Source organism: Triticum aestivum, chromosome 1A, assembly GCF_018294505.1.
Source record: "Triticum aestivum cultivar Chinese Spring chromosome 1A, IWGSC CS RefSeq v2.1, whole genome shotgun sequence".
Taxonomy (NCBI): Eukaryota; Viridiplantae; Streptophyta; class Magnoliopsida; order Poales; family Poaceae; genus Triticum; species Triticum aestivum.
Window position 1 is genome coordinate 492,323,732 of NC_057794.1, and position 21,286 is coordinate 492,345,017.

Genomic DNA, 21,286 nt, shown 5'->3' on the forward strand with positions numbered 1-21,286 from the left:
CGAGCGACGTGAGCAAGGAGGTCGGCCGGCGCAGCTGATCTACGGCGGCGCTCCTCCCTGGCCTGCGCGGGCGGCATTCCTCCTCAATCTGCGGCGGCGCTCCTCCTCGATCTGCGGAGGACCTCCTCCCCGGCCGCGCGGCGCTTTCAGCAGCAGCTTCCCGGGCTGTCGGGGCACTCCTCCCTGGCCCTCACGGCCGCGCGGCGCTGCCTACCCTCCGCGGTGACGGCGCTCGGCTGCTCCGAGCCCGCTCTTCGCGCCAAAGCCGTCCTTGTCCTCCTTTTCCCCACCACAAACCCGTGCTGGATGGGTGCCTGGACATAAGATCCAACACGGGTTTGTGGCGGGGAAAAGGAGGACAAGGACGACTTTGGCGCGAAGAGCCGGCTCGGAGCAGCCGAGCGCCGTCGCCGCGGAGGGTAGGCAGCGCCGCGCGGCCGTGAGGGCCAGGGAGGAGTGCCCCGACAGGCCGGGAAGCTGCTGCTGCAAGCGCCGCGCGGGCCGGGGAGGAGGTCCGCCGCAGATCGAGGAGGAGCGCCGCCGCAGATTGAGGAGGAGTGCCGCCCGCGCAGGCCAGGGAGGAGCGCCGCCGTAGATCAGCTGCGCCGGCCGACCTCCTTGCTCACGTCGCTCAGACCCGCCCGCCCCTCCCCGACGCCGACCCTCTAGCTACCAGGTGAGTGAGGCGACCCTACCCCAACCCCATCTCCTCCCACCAGCAATTCCCCGATGGCGTGGTTCTTCTGGAGCGCCACCGATTGTGCAGATAGTGGATTTGAGTAGATTCCCTTAAATTGAACTGTACTAAGAATTTTTTTTCATTGAAATTTAGTACTGTGCTTGTTATCTCTTAATATAAGATCTGAAGAAAACTGTACTGTGAAAGCATGTGAATATTGTTTGATTCTTCTCTGCAATGACAAGTAGTTTTTGAATTATACTGACAGAAATTGACATGTACTGTGTATTGTTTTGAATTTCAATGACAAGTACCGTGAAAGCATGGAAATTGACATTGGCAAGTACCAAATCTAAATTATGTATTGATGGAAATTTACAAGTAGCAATGTGAAGTAGCTTTTAAATTTCTCTGATGGAAATTGACATGTACTGTGCATAACAACCAAATCCTGTATATGTACTGTGAATAACAACCATTTTTTTTGCATATGTGGTTGTCTTCTGCATTGTTTAGTCACCGGATCGGTCCGCCACTAATTGTACATGTATTCTTGAATTTTGGCAGAATTTGGTTTGTGCAATGACAGAAATTAGCAAAAGGACACCTCAAGTTGGTATGAGATTCAGAGATTCACATGAGGCTTGGGTGTTTTGGCTAGAATATGGGGGTCACATAGGTTTTGATGTGAGGAAAAGATGCACCAACAAAAGCAAATTTGATGGAAAGGCGACTTCATGCAGATTTGTTTGTTCCAATGAGGGCATTAGACGGAAAGGGCAAACTGATCGTGAGCCAAAATGTTTCAGAGCTGAAACAAGAACTAACTGTAGAGTTCAGATGGTTACTAGATTGGATCGAGCTGCAGAAAATTATGAAGTTACCGACGTAGAGCTGGAACACAACCACTACCTTCAATTGCCACAAACCCGCCACTTGTTGGCATCGCAAAGGAAGATTTCAGAACAACAAGCCTTCAAGATAGAAACAGCTGATGATTCTGGAATTATGCCAAAAGCTTCACATGAGTTTGCTTGTCGTAAAGTTGGTGGGCCGCTGAACTTTGGTTACACTTGCCGTGACCAAAATAATCATTTGCGAAGCAAGCGGCAGAGAGAGTTGGCTTATGGGAAAGCCGGTAGTATGTTGAAGTTTTTCCATGACAAAATAGCCGAGAATCCATCATTCCAATATGCTTTGCAGTTGGATTGTGAGGAGAATATAGCCAACATATTCTGGGTTGATGCTAAAATGCTACTTGACTATGCACACTTTGGTGATGTTGTCACATTTGACACCACATTTGGCACAAACAAAGAGTATAGGCCATTTGGTATTTTTCTTGGGCTCAACCAGTTTAGAGAAACAACCATTTTTGGTGCTGCATTGATGTTTGATGAAACACGTGACTCATTTATATGGCTCTTCGAGACATTTCTAGCCGCGCACAATGGAAGGCAACCTAAGACTATTTATACAGATCAAGATATAGCAATGGGGAAAGCCATAGAGAGAGTCTTAACGGAATCATATCATGGATTGTGCACCTTCCACATAATGCAAAATGCTTGCAAACATTTATCTCCAGTGAAGGGCGAAGAGGAAGATGAAGTTGAAGAGAGAGATGAAGTGGAAGAAGAAGAAGAAGAGTCTCATATTCTCACTGATTTTAGTGCTTGTATGTATGGCTATGAGGACAAGGCAGCGTTTCAAGAAGCGTTTGACAATATGAGGCTAAAAGTGCATAAGCAAACTTGGTTGGATAGTATCTACAAGGTGAAAGAAAAATAGGCTGAATGTTATATGAGAGATGTATTTAGTTTGGGAGTGAGAAGTACACAATCAAGTGAGAGCTTCAACAATGCGTTGAAAAATCATTTGAAATCAGATTTTCATATTGTTCGATTCTTGATGCATTTTGAGAGGACGGTGGAAGTCAAAAGAACAAAGGAATTGTATTCGGAATTTGAGGCGAGGAAGAAGTTGCCAAGAATTAAGATGTGCACCCCTATGTTGGTGCAAGCAAGCAAAGTGTACACTCCAATTATTTTTGAAGCTTTCCAAGGTGAGTATGAAAGATCCATGGCTGCATGTTGTAGAGTATTGGATGGAAATAACAAATTTGCTGTTGCCATTGGGAGTTTGCACGGTGATTTAGAGTTTGAGGAGGAGCGCATAGTTGTAGGTGATCCTTTGACTCAAACGGTTTCTTGTAGTTGTGCAATGTTCAATAGGACAGGGATATTGTGTGGACATGGTCTAAAAGTTCTTGACTTGATGAATATAAAGACGTTGCCAAAGCATTATATTCTAAAGAGATGGACTAGAGAAGCGCGCAATGGAAGTATACAAGATAGGCAAGGAAGGAACGTGATAGAAAATCCAAAATTGGAAGCTCAACTTCGATACAAGGACCTGTCTTATAAGTTTCACAATATGGCACATAAATCAGCCAACTCTCCGGAATGTTGTGTGCTACTGGAAAGTGCACTTGATGGTGTTGCTCCACACATAGAGGATTTACTCAATGTAGCCACTAGTGCTATGAGTGAACCATATAAAGACAAAGAAAATGTTGACCCAAAAGTGCAGGAAATACTTAGTTCTGCACGGCTGGAGAAAAAAGAGGTTCAATCATCAAACTTAAGGAGAAAACAAACTTGGCTCGATAAGTTACTCAAGAGGAAGCGCAAATCAAGTAAAGCTACTGCACCAACAACAAAAGGAGCAAAGGTATGTTGCCAACGGTACATGCTATGTTGTGTTGTTCATTTGTAAACTAATTAGTATACTTTTCATTGGCAGCAACAAAAGAAAAAGGATGGTGTCCAACAAAAGAAAAATGATGGTGTCCAACAAAAGAAAAAGGAAGGAGAAGCTCCAAATAAAAAGGATGGTGTGCAGCCTCAAGTACAAGTGAAGAGGTATGAAAACAACAAAGGAACAGATTTGGAGCTTCAAGAATGGAATGGCATCATCAGTTTCACCCAGCAGGTCTTGTCGGCTACACCTTGTGATGATGCTGATATGTTCTAGCATGCAAGTTCGTTAGATCGTATTTTGGACATGGTTAACTATATTATTTTAGGGCTAACCATAGTATTTTGTGGCCTAATTGTACAAGTGAAATGGCCAATTTCTACCCTTGGATCATTGTTTCAGTGGTACCACTTGGTTCCGAAATTGTACAAGATCTTATGAATTTCAATGACAAGTGGCTTGTTGTCTGTTAAGACATTTGAAGAAAGGTGTGTTGTATGGAAGGATGGCAATATTGCTTACTATTGCTCTTCAATTTTCTGCAAAAAATGTAGCTTATCTATGCTAATTTCTGGACAGTAGTCACATATTGTTTATCTCTGCTAAGCTTCGTTAATTTCTGTACTATGTGGGAGTGAGAAGTACACTAGGTGAAAGAAAAACTGTAGGTTATCTTTGCTAATTTCTGTACTGTGTGGGAGTGAGAAGTACACAAGGTGAAAGCTGTAGCTTATCTCTTCTTATTTCTGTACTAACATATTCTCTCTTCTAAGTAGATTCATTCTTTGAAAAAAACTGTAGTTTATTTCTACAAAAACTGTAGCTTATCTCTACTAACTTTCTGATTCATTCTCTGCAAAAAAGGAACTGTAGCTTATCTCTGAAAAAAAACTGTTATCTTATCTCTGCCATATTCTTTTATTCAGTACATATATAAGCTGTTAGTACTGTTACATTCGTATTGTTAGCTGAATGAAAACTGTTGATTGTATTATCTAGTGACTGAACGACCAAGGCTGAAGCATTTTCTTTGTTTAGCTGTGTTGGATGGATGCCCAGGCCTCTTTTGCTTCGGGTCACTGCTGTCCGTTAGATGTTGTTTGGAGGGCTGATGAGAGGGAGCCAGTTACAACGTGACTTGCTAGAGGCAAGTCACTGGATCTCAGTCCATCTCAGTCCCATTTGCTCCGTTTCTGCTATTTAATCTGACGCATTAGTACCGGGCACCATTTATGATCCTTCTATGTGCAACAATGTGTATTGAGATTGGGATTAGCCTGCATTTCATACATCGATTTCTAGATTAATTTGCCATGCCACTTGCTCTGTGCAAATCATCATGTGATTCTTGTTAATCAGAAGTGTCACTTGCTCTATTTCTGCTGTTTTTTATGTTACCGCAGTAATACTCTGGTCCTTTTTAGTTTGCATATAAGTTTTCTCCGAAGTCAAACTATCTCTACTTTGACCAAACTTATAGGAAAAAGTATCAACATTCACAATGCCAAATCAATATTGTTAGATTCATTATGAAATGCAGTTTCATAGTGCATATAGTTGGTATTGTAGATGTTGGTATTTTTGAACATAAATTTGGTCAAATTTTGCAAAGTTTGACTTGACACAAATCTAATACGCAGAGTAAAAAGGACCGGAGGGAGTACTTCATCTGTTGCATGGCAGCAACAACTTAATCCTTCAGTTTATATTAACTAGCTTATCAACATAATTCTCCATCTTCATTTTCCTAATATCATATGATGCCCTAGATTAGGGGAGTTTAGTGACAGAATAATTTATCTTAAAACCTGGGAAGATCAGTTCTTACTTGATGTGTTTACTGTATTAGCAGGAATGAAAAACAGTCAGAGAGCAGTGACACGTGAATGCTAAAATCCTACAGAAGTAAACGCCCGAGCAATGAAAAATGAGAATAGTAGTGGTGCATTGCATTGGGTCAAGTTTCTTATAGATTATCTTCATTTCTCAAAAACAGTTCAGATGAAGGAATGATATTCTGTCCTTGAAGACATTTTACAGCAATGCAGCAAGTTTTTTCTATCTTGAAGGAGCAAGTTTATCCAAGTTGAGATTGATATCCACAGTGAATTAGTAGTGACTGAGGATGTATGTTCCTTGCAGAATAACCGAAGACAACCATTGTCATTTTCATAGACAAAAATTCCACCCACACATTACAGTATCTCAATACACTCTTCCTTTGATACCTACAGGCGTGGACAACCTCCCACATGAACAATTTCAGGAACACCTATTACGAAACTGAATACTTGATACACACAAGTTAGAAGTACACAACAAAAGGACCCTCTAATTCTGTAACACATATATACTGGCAGAGAAAAGAAAAGAAAAAACACTATCATGTGTGGGCAATAAACATGACTGAAATTTCACAGGTGGAGAAAATGGAAGTATCAAGTCCTTGGTGTTGTATTTACTCGATTCAGAGAACCACAATCTGGTAACAAGTAGCACAACCATACTTTTCAAGGTGTACACATCACAGCAGTTCAGAACTTTAGATTGCTGTCATACAGCAAAAGGAATACACTTGCTTGCAGCCAGCGCCCTTTCTATGTGATCTATGAGATGTCTGATCCGGCGCTGAATAGAATGCGTCCGGCCCATGTGCTTAGCTGAGGAAAAAAATATTTATAGGATTCTTTCTTTTTCATGGATAAAGTTGTTAATTTCACAAATACAATTAAATAAAATATTTGAAAAATATATCACGAAAATAATTCGCATATTCAAAAAACAATGTTTTTTCTAATAATTGTCGCTCAAAATTTGAAATATATTGCATATTTCAAAAAATACTCATGGTTTTTTAAAGACATGTTTAGAATATTTAAAATGTGTACAAGTTTTAGAAATACCCTCACATTTCTTAAAATTTCCTGGAATTAAAAAACCATAGTATATTTTTGAAATTGTGAATTTAAAATGTGCTCACAATGTTTTTTAAAAATGCTGAACAATTCTCATAAAATTTCACGGACTTTAATAATATTCATGAAATTTGAAAAATATAATAAAAATATAAATAGGGACGCTCACAAAAACAAATGATACACGAAAAATGGTGAAGCAAAAGCAAAAAAGGAAACAGAGGAAAAAATATCTGAAGAAGTAAATGATGGAGACTAAAAAAAGATTTAAGATGGCACTGTCCACGGAGAAACCACCCCAAAGCCATGTCATTGGTATCAGCCGCACCCGAATTGGGCCGTCTGAATAGTGTCGCGAAGGCTGCGTGTTTGCTTCGATCGACTTACACACGCAATGTGTATGATTTTTTTTTCAAAATATGTATGATGTGTATGAAAAAAGTAGACATCAAAACATGTATTTGAGTTTTTAAAATATGTATGAAAGTGTTAAATGTGTATAGAAAAATGTTTTAATGTATACAAATAATGTACAACATGTATGAAAAAAGTACACATCAAAACATAGTATATGAAAAGAAACGTAGAAAGGAGGCGCAAAGTATCTTACTGTATGCCACAGAGCTGGGCACATGAGATCGCCCTAGCCAGCCGCCGCCTACCCAAAAAGTTAGGGTTTCTCTGCCTCCTGCCGGCGCTGTTGCCGGTCCGCCCCGTCTCCTGTGTCCTTAGTGTCATGGGGGTGGAGTGGATCCCGACCCTTAGCTGGTGGGAGGGCTCCGTTTTTAGATTTTTTTTGAGATTTGTTAGGGTTTGTGCCCTATTCAGAAAGACGAGACGACGGTGGCTCCCTGAAGATGGAATAAAGGTCTCCTCTCTTAGCCCATGTTTCGGTGATGCGTCTAGCATCGTCGGTGGGTGTGTGGAGGTGTGTCTCCGGTGGATCTGTCTTTGGTGGATTTGCTCGGGTCGGTTCGTCGTTCGTCTCTGTTCGTGCGTCTTCAGGTTGGATCCTTCTTATCTCCAATGTTCATCGGCGACGGTTACTGTTCTGGTGCGTTGGTTCTATAGGGCCTTAGCACGACGACTTCCGACTGTCTACTACAACAATGTTTGTCCGGCTCTGACGAGGGAGGGGCGATGACAGCGATGCGCCTTCGGCTCGCTTCAGTGCTTGTAGTCGTCGCTAGGTGGTCTACAGATCTAGATGTAAATTCTAGTGTTCGTTGTATTAGCATGATTGAAGATGAATTGATTGGAAGTTTATCCCACAAAAAAAACATAGTATATGAAAAAAATGTTAAGCATCTATTTAATTTTTTAAAAACATGTGTACAAAAATGTACCTGATGTATACGAAAAATGTACAATGTGTATGATAAACTAGACATCAAAAACATATATTTTACCAAAATTTTAATCATGTATTTGAAAAATCTTAACCTTGTGTAAAAATAATGTTCCAAATGTGAACAGAAAATGTACAATGTCTACAACAAGTAGGCATAAAAACATATATATGATAAAATGTTAAACATATATTTTAGAAATTGTTGAACATGTGTAAAAAATGTTAGTTATGTATATGGAAAATTTACCATTTATATAAAAAAGTAAATATTGAACCCATATATTTGACGAAAAAACTAATGCAATATTTTAGAAATTCAACATGTACAAATATATGTTTTAGATGTATAGAAAAACTATTCATGTATTTGAAATATATTAATCACATATTAAGAAAATGTTCAACGTGTACAAAAAAAATTCCCCATTCTATATGAAAAGAGAAAGCAAAAAACTGATGAAAACCGTCACATAAACAAAGAGAACTCGTAAACCAAAAAAAATATAATAAAAGAAACCCCCCATAGAAAACCATTGCAAAAGAGTGGAAACAGTGAAACCAACATGGAAAAATAATAACAATGAAAATTAAAAAGAAACAGATAAAACCAAAGAAAAAAAGAAAAGGAAAAACCAAAGAAAACCGATGCAAATGAATGAAAACAGTGAAAAATCAATGAAAACAAAGAAAGAAACAACGAAAAAACATAGAAAGAAAGAGAGAAAAGAAACAACCTTTGGAACTAGAAAAGGTAGTAGAGAAAATCAGGGGAAAAAATAAAGAAATAAAATCCAATAAAAACCAAACTATTCCAACCAATAAACTGACACAAGAAAGAAAAAAAAACCGACAGAACTTACGTCGAGCGAGCGTCATCCCCCCAAGCATGCAAGGGGAAAAAAATGTCCAGGCCGCCCCAGTATCTACGCTTGAAATAAAAAATATTCAGGCGAGAGCTACCTAATCTCACTAGAAGCGAGATATAGCTCTCACACAATATGATTCACCGTGATTTATCTACTCAGAGTCCCTATATAGGGGCAACTCTAAACAACTTTTAGAAACAGTGAGTCCAACAAAGGGTGTTTTGTTTGGGTCACAACTCCTTTTTTTGAGGTTTGGGAGGGGGGGGGGGGGGGGGGGGCAGCACACGCGCCGTTCTCCAAACCCCAACAACATGCATGAATGGCATTATCTGTACCCCCCAATAACGACAATGCCGCCCCTAGTGCGCCATCGCCGCCCACCATTACTCTTCCATCACGCAAGATATGTGATTAGAAACCCCACACATCCCCTAGGTTAATATTGCAATAAAAGATGGTGAGTATCCATGCCACAATCCTCGTCCAGTTCCCATCGTGGAGATGCCACCTTGCAGTGTTCGAACGTCGGGATCATGGATCTGCCGTTCCCGAGCTCGTCCTCCGCCTACCCTAACGCAGAGGAGTCAGTGGTGGGGAGGATGCTCGCGAATGGCGCATAAGCAGAGCTTGAGCCGCACGAGCTCGTCGAGATGGAGATCGAGTAGGAAAAGACCAAGCTCGATGAGGAGGTGCATGAGCTCACCCTATCACACTTCTTTCAGATGGCTTGCGATGAGGAGTTATAATCCTCAAGGGCAAATAATTGCCATAGCACTTTTCAATGCGGAGATGGTAGTGTGGAGTAGTGATGATAGGTGTCGCGGAACTGTCCCTGGCAATTGGCTACAATACTAGACCAATTTTTCAGTTGTATATGTGGGAGATGCCTATGCCAACCTCCAATTCCCATTTGTCTTGAACGTCCCGTCGCTTCGACCCCGGCTTCGGATCGTTTTCGTCCGAGGCCTCGCCATTGTCCCCCCGCCTCGCGGCCCTCATCATGGCGAGGTTGTCTTTCGCCTTGGCGCTAACATAAAAATCGACTTACCCTTCCGAATTTTTCAGGGATGTGAGAATTAGCAAATGTAAACAGAAGATAGTGGATAACATTGCTAAATGAAATGAGGGCCAAATCCAAGACGCATGGAGCCATCACATTCCCGCTTTCCCAGAGGGGTGGAGATTACAATACGGGATGATGCCATCGGACATAATTTAAGGATCACAAATGTCTCCAAACGCGACCGGTACATAGTAGTGGAGGGACACAGCTTCAGTGACTTTATGAAGCTAAGTCTCAACGTAACTTAGCCCCCTCTGCCAGCCATCCATTCAAGATCCGACGGACCAGATTGATCCATATTTTGAATAATTTTTTTAAAAGTGTTCAGAAAAATTTGAAAAATTCCAATAAATCATAAATGTTTCGTTTAGTATTTTGTGAAAGTCTCAACCCATCTGGATGTATGGTTTGTGCTTAAATAACTTTTTGAGCTCAAATAAATAAAAAAATGTGTATTCGCAAACTATACATCCAAATGGATTGAAATTTTCACAGAATACTAAAGGAAATATTTATGATTTATTGGAATTTTTTCAAATTTTTCTGAACATTTAAAAAAAATTATTCCGATTATGGAACAATCTGGTTAGTCGAATGTTGAATGGATGATTGGTAGAGGGGGTTAAGTTACTATGAGACTTAGCTTCACGAAGTCACTGAAACTGTGTCCGGAGTGGACGGAGTGGGGGTTTGGTGCTACGGATAGCTACCTTTGGACCGGAGGTGCCTTTTGGCAGGAGAGCAAGCGCAGTTTCGCTCGACACCAATCAGATCCCGGCCCGATATCACAAGAGATGGCCGGTGGCCGGATCGATGCAGCCGCCCGTCCTCGCACACGCACCCACGGTCTTCGAATCCCTCCGGCGGAATAACGCCGTATGCGTACCAAGTCTTCAACCTGCGCAAGAACTTTTCAGAGCTCTAGAGAAGCGGCATATATTTGTCCGTGCCTGCACAGCAACGATCGATTAATTCGATCCAGTAGAACCTCTCGATCGGTCCGCGATGAAGTCTGGAAGGCATGGCAAGAAGAGGCAGCAGCAGCAGTCGGGGAGGGCCGTGCTCGTGACCTTCTACGTGGCGAGGCCGAGGAGGAAAGACGGCGGCGCCGCGTCGGCGGGCTCGTCGCGGCACGTTCATCACCACCACCACCACGATGTTCACCATCACCACCACCACCATCTTCACCGCGGAAGCGACGAGGCGCGACGGCGGGGATCGGAGAACCGCAGGTCGTACGACCGCCGGGCCGAGCTGCTGGAGTACTCGCGCCAGATGAGGGCCTCGGCTGCCGCGGCGACAGCGAGGCCGGCGCGCCCAGAGGAGCCCCTCCCCCCACGTCGCGACGCCGAAGCGGTGAGTGCGTGCGTGCGTCCGGTACCGTGTCCATCTTTGTCAGCTCACGCATACTGCACGGCGCGCGCCTGACCTGTTTAGAATCCCTCGTCGCAGGCCGGCGCAGGGCGTTACCCGGCCCACCCGCCGCCGGCGTCCGATCCCCGTTTTATCTACATAGCCGGACTGATCGAGTCCCTGTCGGGCGGTGCGGTGCGTCTTGCCGGCCACCCGCCCGCGGCGGGCGACGACCGTAGGCAGGCGGAACGGCTGGAGCGCGCGGAGAGCCCGCAGCAGGTGAGGGAGCGGGTGGCCGACGACCGTAGGCTGGTGGAACGACGGCGGCTGGAGCGTGCGGAGAGCCAGCAGCAGGTGAGGCAGAGATGCCTGGGGATGGGAGGCGACTGGAGCTGGAAGAGGGTGCTCCGGCTCGTGCTGCCCTGCCAGAGCAGCACCGGCCGGCCGTCTACGAGGTCAAGGACAAGAGGCGGAGACGAGGACGATGGCAAGGCGTCCAGGGCGTGGCCGGCTGCAGTACAGCTGGTCAGCAAGTTGAAGGTACTACCTACGTAGCCTGTTCCCTGTTGTTATTCGTGAACTGCGCTGCATGGATGTTTTTCTCGAATACTGCACTGCATGGATGTTTTCAGTCAGCAAGATGCATTGCTGTCTATTGTCGGAGGCAAGCAGAGTCTGATAGATTTTGGTGCTGCAGGTTAATCGTACGAGTAGGAGAACCGGCGACGGCGGCGACGAGGGGTTGCTGAAGAAGCTCGTTTCGACGTTCCAACGGCAACGGTCGCGGCCGGGTCGCTGACACCATCAGTAGTGAGAGTACATGCAGAGTCAGGAACCGGATGTGCCTGCTGAAGAACCAAATCGATCTTGGCCTCATCTCGTGCTGTAGTGACATAAGGATTTCTGTATTTCGAGGTAGTAGCAGGGGCCTGTAGAATTTTGCCAAGGTTTTGATATTGATCCAATGCAAGCTCATCCGCGGAGGCAGGATAGAACGAGTTCAAAAATCTTGATCCTTGAATCAACTACTCTACTTTGGCTATCTGGTTCGTGTTCAGTCCTGTAAGACAATAGGCTTTGGGGGGAACCGGCACAACCCTCTAGGGGTGGCCTATCACATATATATATATAATGAGGTGGTATACAACGTTACAATATACACATGTAAATACAGTCTAACACCCTCCCTCAATCTTAGCCACTTTCTAATGAATCTAGAAGGGTAAGATTGCGCCTGCAAGTCTCAAACTGTGGCAAAGGCAATGGCTTGGTGAAGATGTCAGCAAGTTGATCCTTGGAAGAAATAAACTTGATCTGTAGTTGCTTCTGAGAGACACGTTCACGCACAAAGTGATAGTCAACTTCAATGTGTTTCGTTCGGGCATGGAATACCGGATTTGCAGAAAGGTATGTAGCACCGATGTTATCACACCAAAGAACAGGAGGCTGTGATTGGGGTATACTTAACTCCTGAAGCAAGGACTGTACCCAGATGATCTCTGATGTGGCATTGGCCACAGCCTTATACTCAGCCTCAGTACTGCTACGCGAGACAGTAGCCTGTTTCCGAGCACTCCAGGCAATCAGGTTAGAGCCAAAGAAGACAGCATAACCCCCCGTGGATCGCCTGTCATCCGGATTGCCAGCCCAGTCTGCATCAGAATATGCTGAAAGACAACCAGAGTCAGACGGCCGAATATGCAAACCATGAGCCACCGTGAAACGAATATAGCGCAAAATCCGCTTAACAGCAGACCAATGAGTGTCACGGGGTGACTGCAGATACTGGCAGACTCGGTTAACAGCATAGGAAATGTCTGGTCGCGTGATCGTCAAGTACTGGAGCCCACCAACAATACTCCTGTACTCTGTCGCATCAGAAGAAGAAAGAAGCACACCATCAACAGCATTGAGCTTATCAGTGGTAGACATGGGTGTAGTCGTCGGTTTGCACTTAAGCATCCCAGCTCGCTGCAACAAATCCAGAGAGTACTTCTTCTGCGTCATAACAAGGCCAGCATCACGAGAAGTAACCTCCACACCAAGAAAGTAATGAAGCTTCCCAAGGTCCTTGACCGCAAAATCAGCACCAAGTGAGCGAACAAGCGCAGTAGCAGCCGACTGAGAGGAGCTGACCAAAATGATATCATCTACATAGACCAACAAGTACATAGTAACCTCAGGCCTTTGAAGAAGAAACAATGAGGAGTCAGCAGTTGATGATGCAAAACCATGAGCACGAAGAGCCATTGCAAGACGAGCATGCCAAGCACGAGGAGCCTGCTTCAGACCATAAATTGCCTTGGACAGACGACAGAGATGATCAGGGCGATCCGGATCAGAGAAACCCGGAGGCTGGCGCATGTAAACCTCCTCCGCCAAGACACCATGAAGAAAAGCATTTTGAACATCAAGCTGACGAAGAAACCAACCTCGAGTAACAGCCAGAGAGAGAAGAAGTCTGATGGTAGTAGGCTTGACCACTGGACTGAAGGTGTCTTCATAGTCAAGTCCAAAACGCTGTCGAAAACCACGAGCAACCAGACGAGCCTTATAGCGCTCAATGGACCCATCAGAATGCCTCTTCACTTTGAAAACCCATTTGGAATCAATGACATTTACCCGTGATTGTGGAGGAACAAGAGTCCATGTCTGATTGCGAAGAAGCGCTTGATACTCCTGCTCCATGGCCTCTCTCCAATGAGGAATGCGCATAGCAGCTTGATACGTGCGTGGCTCAGAGGATGGATCTGCGAGAGCAGCAGACATGCACGCCGCTAACCAAGCAACTGTGCCATCGTGACGTTGCTTAGGCTGAAAAATGCCACTCCGACTGCGCGTATGTGGACGTAGAGCAGCAGCAGGAGCCGGCGGAGGCGAAGGTGACGGAGACGTGACGGTCGCCGGAGATGCAGGAATCACCTCAGGCGAGCTCGGGACAGACGACTCCGGGCTGCATGGCGAAGACTGGCCCGACGACAGGGGCTCAGAGGCCATGGGCGAACCGAGAGTGGGCGAGGCCAGCTCCGGTGACACCGGCCCAGACGGCCTTGGCGAGGCGAGAGCAGGCGAGGCCGGCCCTGGTGAGAAGGGCCCAGACACCCTGGGCGAGGCAGGGGCGGGCGAGGCCAGGCCTGGTGATGACTGCCCCGACGCCCTGGGCGAGACGGGGACCGAGGAGGCCGGCCCAGTCGGCGGGGTTGCAGGGCGCGACGATGGCGAAGGCAGCCCAGAAGCCAGAGGCGACCGGGCCAGGACGTCGATCGGCCGTGCATGAGCACGGAAACCGAGGCCATGCAGGGGCGCCATGTGCTCCTCATGCACAACAGAAGGTGCCGAGGATGAAGGCGATGGCGACGAAGAGGAAGATGGCACTTCCAGAATCTCCAAACGAGCCCCACGACCAGTGCCTGCACCATGGTTAGGCAACAATAGAGGAGAATATGCAACATCATCAAATTGGTCAGAAGCAACAGAGGATGAATGCATGACAGGTGGCTCGGTAGTGGACACAGGGAGTTTGGCAAAGGGAAAAACATGCTCATCAAACACAACATCCCGAGAGATGTAGACACGATTAGTGGGCACATGAAGACATTTGTATCCTTTATGAAGAGAGCTATAACCAAGAAAAACACACTTCTTGGAACGAAACTCGAGCTTACGCTTGTTATATGGACGGAGATGGGGCCAGCAAGCACACCCAAACACCTTGAGAAAGGTGTAGTCCGGTTGTTCATTAAGGAGAACTTCAATGGGAGTCTTCATATTCAAAACACGAGTGGGAGTACGATTGATGAGAAAACATGCAGTGGTGAAAGCATCACTCCAAAAACGAAACGGAACAGATGCATGGGCCAAAAGAGTCAGACCAGCTTCAACAATGTGACGATGCTTACGTTCTACTGAACCATTCTGCTGATGTGTATGTGGACATGCTAAACGGTGAGTGATCCCAAGCGACTGAAAGAAGGAGTTGAGGTTGCGATACTCGCCACCCCAGTCCGACTGAACATGAACAATTTTGTGCTTGAGAAGGCGTTCAACATGTTTTTGGAACTGAACAAAAATGTCAAACACATCAGATTTACGTTTGATAAGATAAAGCCAGGTAAAGCGGCTGTAAGCATCAACAAAACTGATATAGTAATTATGACCACTAACAGAAGTCTGAGCAGGACCCCATACATCTGAAAACACAAGTTCTAAAGGATGTTTCACCTCACGACTGGACTCCGAAAAAGGAAGTTGATGACTCTTCCCCTGCTGACAAGCATCACACACTGCTACATCTTTATTACTAGACACACTAGGAAGCTCATGACGACGCAAAACATGCCGGACAATAGGTGTGGCCGGGTGACCAAGACGAGCATGCCACTGTGACGGAGATACCCGAACTCCACTGAAGACGCGAGCGACGCCAGGATGCTCCAGACGATAGAGACCTTGGCAGAGCCGCCCACTAAGAAGAATGTCCCTCGTGCCCCGATCCTTAATAAAAAGATCAAAAGGATGAAATTCACAAAGCACATTATTATCACGAGTGAGTTTAGGAACTGAAAGAAGATTACGTGTCACAGATGGAACTCGAAGAACATTGCGAAGTTGAAGACTCCTATTGGCATGTCTAGTGAGAAGTGATGCTTGACCAATATGAGAGATGTGCATACCTGCTCCATTGGCGGTGTGGATCTTGTCGGAGCCATGGTAGGGTTCACGAGTGTGAAGCTTCCCCATCTCACTGGTCAGGTGCTCTGTCGCCCCAGAGTCCATGTACCAGTGGGGATCAATGGAGTAGGACTGAGTGTGTCCCTGTGGCTTCTGCGGCGGCGGACGATCAGCCATGGCGACCTGACGAGCAAAGTTGCGTGTATCCTTCCCGTCATTGCCGAGACCAAGAAAACCCCGCTGGAAGCGCTTGTGACACTTCGAGGCCCAGTGCCCATCGCGACCACAAAGCTGGCACACACGTGGACCGCCAGCCCCTGGTAGCGTCGCAGTAGGAGGAGGGGCCGAGGCGGGTGGTGGTGACTGCCCCGAAGGAGCCCTGGATGAAGCAGAGGAGCGACCACCCTTGGTGGCGGCGTTTGCCGAGAGGGCGCCGTTGCCCCTGGATCGGCGCGTCTCGACTCGTTGCTCAGTAAGCAGGAGGCGTGAAAAGACCTCGTGTGCTGGCATGGGCGTGGAGTTGCCCCTCTCATTGATGATCTCGACTAGGGCGTCATACTCCTCATCAAGACCATTGACAATAAACGAGTTGAACTCGGAGTCGGTGAGGGGCTGTCCAATGGAGGCCAGCGTGTCGGCGAGACTCTTGACTTTGTTGTAGAACTCAGTGGCGGTGGAGTCAAGCTTCTGACACTCCCCAAGTTGGCGACGGAGCCCAGATACACGAGCCTGCGACTGTGCCGCAAACGAGCGCTCAAGAATAGTCCATGCCTCGTGGGACGTCTTGGCGAAGACAACAAGCCCAGCAACGGCCGGAGAGAGCGACCCCTGGATGGAGGAGAGGTTCGCCTGATCCTGCCCTGTCCAGACACGGTGAGCCGGATTATAGACCGGACCGTGCACGCTGTCAACCAGCGCAGGAGGGCAAGGGAGAGAGCCGTCGACATAGCCAAGCAGATAGTGACTCCCAAGAAGCGGAAGAACCTGCGCGCGCCAGAAGATGTAATTGTCCGACGACAACTTGATGGTGATGAGATGGCCGAAGTGAAACGGCGGCGGCGGCTGCGATCCCATCGAGGAGACTGGCTGAGGTGAGACCACCGTGGAGACAGTCAGAGGGGCAGCCGGCGCGGTGACAGAGGGCGCGATGGCCGCGGTTGACGCCGCGAAGCCTGCCAGCGCGACGTCCTCCGCCACCAGCGGCGCAGTGGCCGAGGGCGCGACAGCCGCGGTTGACGGGGCGGCGGCGGTGTGGGCCACAAGCGCCTGCCCGGGCGAAGTAGCAGCCGGCGGGAGCGCGAAGAGGGAGCCGACGCTCCGTGTCCCGATCGGCGCCTGAAGGGAGGCGGCATCCAGCGGCCTCGAGAGAAGTGCCGCGAGGGAGGCCGGCAGAAAACCGGTGGCGGTGGAGCCGGACGCAGCGGCGGACGTCATAGCAGTCGGGCGACGGCGACGGCGGGCGCGGCGGCGGCGGCGGTGGCGGCGGCGGCGGCGGCGGCGGTTTAGGGTTTTTAGGCGGAAGCGGACGTAACCTAGCGTGATACCATGTAAGACAATAGGCTTTGGGGGGGAACCGGCACAACCCTCTAGGGGTGGCCTATCACATATATATATATATAATGAGGTGGTATACAACGTTACAATATACACATGTAAATACAGTCTAACAAGTCCCACTGAGAAGCAAAAAGATTTGCACCAGCCGAGAATCAAACCCAGGTCTGTACCGTAGCAGGGTACTATTCTACCACTAGACCACTGGTGCTTCATGATAGAAATGGTATTTCATGATAGAAATGGTATTTACTTCATGTTAGAAATGGTATTTACCTCATAGTATTTACCTCATTGTAGCCGGATATGCAAAGTATTGTAACTGAATTTGCATTATTGACAATGTTTTATTTTATAGCCTTTTTGTGCGTGTAGTGTGTTCAAGTTGATGAAGAAAAATTTCACTTCAAAAAAAGAAGAAGATGATGAAGAAAATTCACCATCATGCATTGTTGGTTGAAGTTGAATGAACCCAAATAAAAAATTATACATTGCTATCATCGCCCAAGACACCGAGGAAGAAACCAATGACCGAACCGATCCAACAAATCAATCGCTCAAGAAGGTTAGAAGAGGAATCCGAAAAAAGGAAATGGAAGAGAAAGTGAAACAAGAAGGTACAGCTAAGATGACGAAGGAGAATGAATACCTCTCAAGGACTTTGACATCAAAGAGGGGAAAAATTAAAGGAGACGAGGTTTGACTTGTTGATAAAAAAAGCTCAAGCTCGAAGATAAGAGGGTCATGATCGAGGAGAAAAAGACGATGCTCGAATGATGCCACTTCGAAGGACGCAAAGAGGCTTAAGGGCGGAGTTGGATGATGCTTAAGGGCGGAGTTGGATGATGACGCAAGAATGATTGTGCAAACCGTCCATTTCAAGATGCTGAAGTAGTGAAGTAGCAGAAGGATGAGCCAAGAGCAACTCTAGCAGATCCCGTATCCGGCGCAAACCCGCATAATTCCGGTGATTATACGTGCTCGGTCCATTTTTCTGGCCAGACCAGAGCCCGTATCGGTGTTCGGCCCGTAAATATTATTTTTTGCCGCAGCCCGCAAACGTGACCCCCGAGCCACTATAACTGGGGGTTTTCGGAGCAGATGCGGGGCGAAACCCTATCCCCCCGCAGCCGTGTTTCCCTCCAATTCCCCACCGCGCCGCTCGATTTCTCGCTGTCGGCGAGCCTTGAACCACCATGGCCGACTCGGGGGATAAGACGGAGCGCCGCCGCCGCGCCAGATCTGACGCCACGCGCAAGCGGGGGGCGCGTCGGTGGCTCAACCACGATGCCCGGCCGTCGCCGGCATTCAACCGCCGTGCCTCCTTCGGCAACTGATCCGCGGGAAGCTTATCCGGCCACGGTTCCACGGGAAGCTTATCCGGCCACGGTTCCGCGGGATGCTCATCCGCGGGCGCATCGAGCTCGCGGCTCGTTCCGGTGAAGAGGGAGCCGGAGGAGGCCGTGCCCGATGCGCCGCCGCGTCGAGGCATCATCGGACCCGAGGACTACCTCCCACCAGGGCAGGAGGAGCTCCTCGAGCACGTCGTCCTCGAGCGGTCGGCGAGGGATCAACAGGAAACGGAAGAGCGCATCCGACGCGAGCTCGAGGACGAGCGGCTCTTCCTCGAGACGGGCCTCACGGCATCGCATGCGCACGCATCGAAGGAGACTGACCTGCGCGTGATGAAGGCGGAGCAGACGAAGCTCTATCCGACTGATCGTCGTCGGTGGGCAGCTACCGCAGAAGCTCCGATGAGCTCAATTTTGTTGTAGTGGTGCAGTAGCGTAGGTCCTGTCTAGCATATCTAACATTTATGCATGTATGTGGCATGTACAAACTTATTATGCGAAGAAGAACCATCTATGCGAGCGAGCTGCTGCTTAAATTACGAACAACATTTTTTAAAAATTAGAAGTTTGTTTGCGGTTTTTAGTCTGTCATTGCAAATTTCGGCCTGCATAACCACCCCGTGCGACAAACACGGTTACATGTCGGCAAAATACGGGATCTAGACAAACACGATTTACATGTCGGCAAAATACTACTAGAATTGCTCTAAAAAGGGCAGAGCAAGAGACGGCGAGTGTCGGATTGCACAAACAGCTGGACTGATAGACATGTTTCAGCGTTGGAGATGCCAAAACCAATTAGCAAAAATATATTTGCACCAGCCGGGAATCGAACCCGGGTCTGTACCGTGGCAGGGTACTATTCTACCACTAGACCACTGGTGCTCGACGTAACAAATGGTATTTGCCAGATTTCATTCCATTTCATTCCTTTCCACAGCAGTGAAAATGGATTGCACTCACAAAGATCTGTGGTGCAACAGTACCCACCTGAGAGCATCTCCAACAGGTGCTGCAAAAGACGCGCCCGCGCGGTAAAATTTGGGTTTAGCGCGCGCCGGCTGGTTCCCCGCACTCCAGCGGTGGGGGGAAGTTACCGCGCGGGGGAAGCGTTTGCGCACGCGCGGGAGAAAGCGGCACGCGGCGCGGTAGATTTGGTGTGCCGCTTCGCGCGCGCCTATAAAATGCCGCGCTCACCACGCGCACAAACACAACCGCGCGCCCTCCCTTCGCAACCTCGCCGCTTCGCCGCGCCACCACCGCGCCACCATGCCGCCGCGCCACCGGGGTTCGTCGGGCTACCGCGGCGTCCGCGAGCGCCCCAACGGCTGGTACTCCGCCGAGATCCGGTCCGGCGACGTCCGGCTCGGCCTCGGGTCGTTCCGGAGCACGTACGACGCGGCGGCGTGGCGGTTGGATAGGCCCCGGACGTAGATGAACTTCTGGGACGTCTTCACGCGCGAGCAGGTGCAGCGCGTCGCCCCTCCGCCGCGTCTCATCACCGACATGGACCGTGCCGACCACGCTCGGTGCTGCCGCCGCCTCCTCATCGCCGAGGAGGACGAGCGAGCCATGGCGGAGTGGCGCCGTCGCCACCCGAAGGACGTCGCCGACGAGCGTGCCTATTGGGCGGAGAGGACGGCAAGGTGCCGTGCGGAATGGGCGGACCGGCGTCGGCGGAAGGCATTGGCGAATGCGCAGTGCGACATTGTTTCAGCAGGTGGGAGGTCGATCTTCACGTCAGACGATGAACGTTGGGACGACATTTGGCTCGATACCTCGGACAACACCGACGAGGATGATGATGGTGATGATGGTGGTAGCGATTTGGAGTAGTTTCTATCTAGTATGCCGTAGTAGTTTCTATCTAGTTGCACCATAGTTCTATCTATTTATGTTTTCGAACTATCTATCGTTGCACCGATGTAAAATACCTTTGTATCGTTTTTTTATCTATGCAATTTATCTTTATTTTTTATCTATGCAATTTATCTTTATTTTTATGCTTCTGAAAATGTTGTCGCGCGCGCTGCATTTTAGCGCGGCTGCTGGAGCCAGCGCTGCGCGCCGTGCCAAATCAGGCGATGCGCGCGCGGCAAATCTGTTTTTTACGCGCGGCGCGTCCGTCGCCTGTTGGAAATGCTCTGATAAGAAGTCACTTCATTTATTGGATCAAAATTACAAAGGCTGCTCGTTGCCATGCGTATACAGGCACGCTACAGAACAGACCACACACGATTGGCAAAAAGAAGTAACAAGCAGGTCAGACACACACACGCAGAGCCAGGCGTCAAAATCCACCGTACTCCTTAGAAGACGGCCGTGATCTCGGCCTCCCCGAGCACGTGCCCCTCGATGGCCTCCATGACCTTAAGAGGCAGCAGCAGCAGTCGGGGAGGGCCGTGCTCGTGACCTTCTACGTGGCGAGGCCAAGGAGGAAAGACGGCGGCGGGCTCGTCGCGGCATGTTCACCACCACCACCACCACCACCTTCATCACGGAAGCGACGAGGCGCGACGGCGGGGTTCGGAGAACCGCAGGTCCTACGACCGCCGGGCCGAGCTGCTGGAGTACTCGCGGCAGATGAGGGCCTCGGCTGCCGCGGCGACGGCGAGGCCGGTGCGCCCGGAGGAGCCCCTCCCCCCACGTCGCGACGTCGAAGCGGTGAGTGCGTGCGTCCGGTACGGCGTCCATCTTTGTCGGCTCACACATGCTGCAGGGC

General features: G+C 48.3%; 1 non-coding gene across 1 annotated transcript; it reads right to left on the reverse strand.

Annotated features, from left to right (window-relative positions):
- Positions 1–19,378: 19,378 nt before the first annotated feature.
- TRNAG-GCC (transfer RNA glycine (anticodon GCC)) lies at positions 19,379–19,449 on the reverse strand. Its single transcript has one exon. It is a non-coding gene; the product is annotated as a tRNA-Gly (tRNA).
- Positions 19,450–21,286: the final 1,837 nt, after the last annotated feature.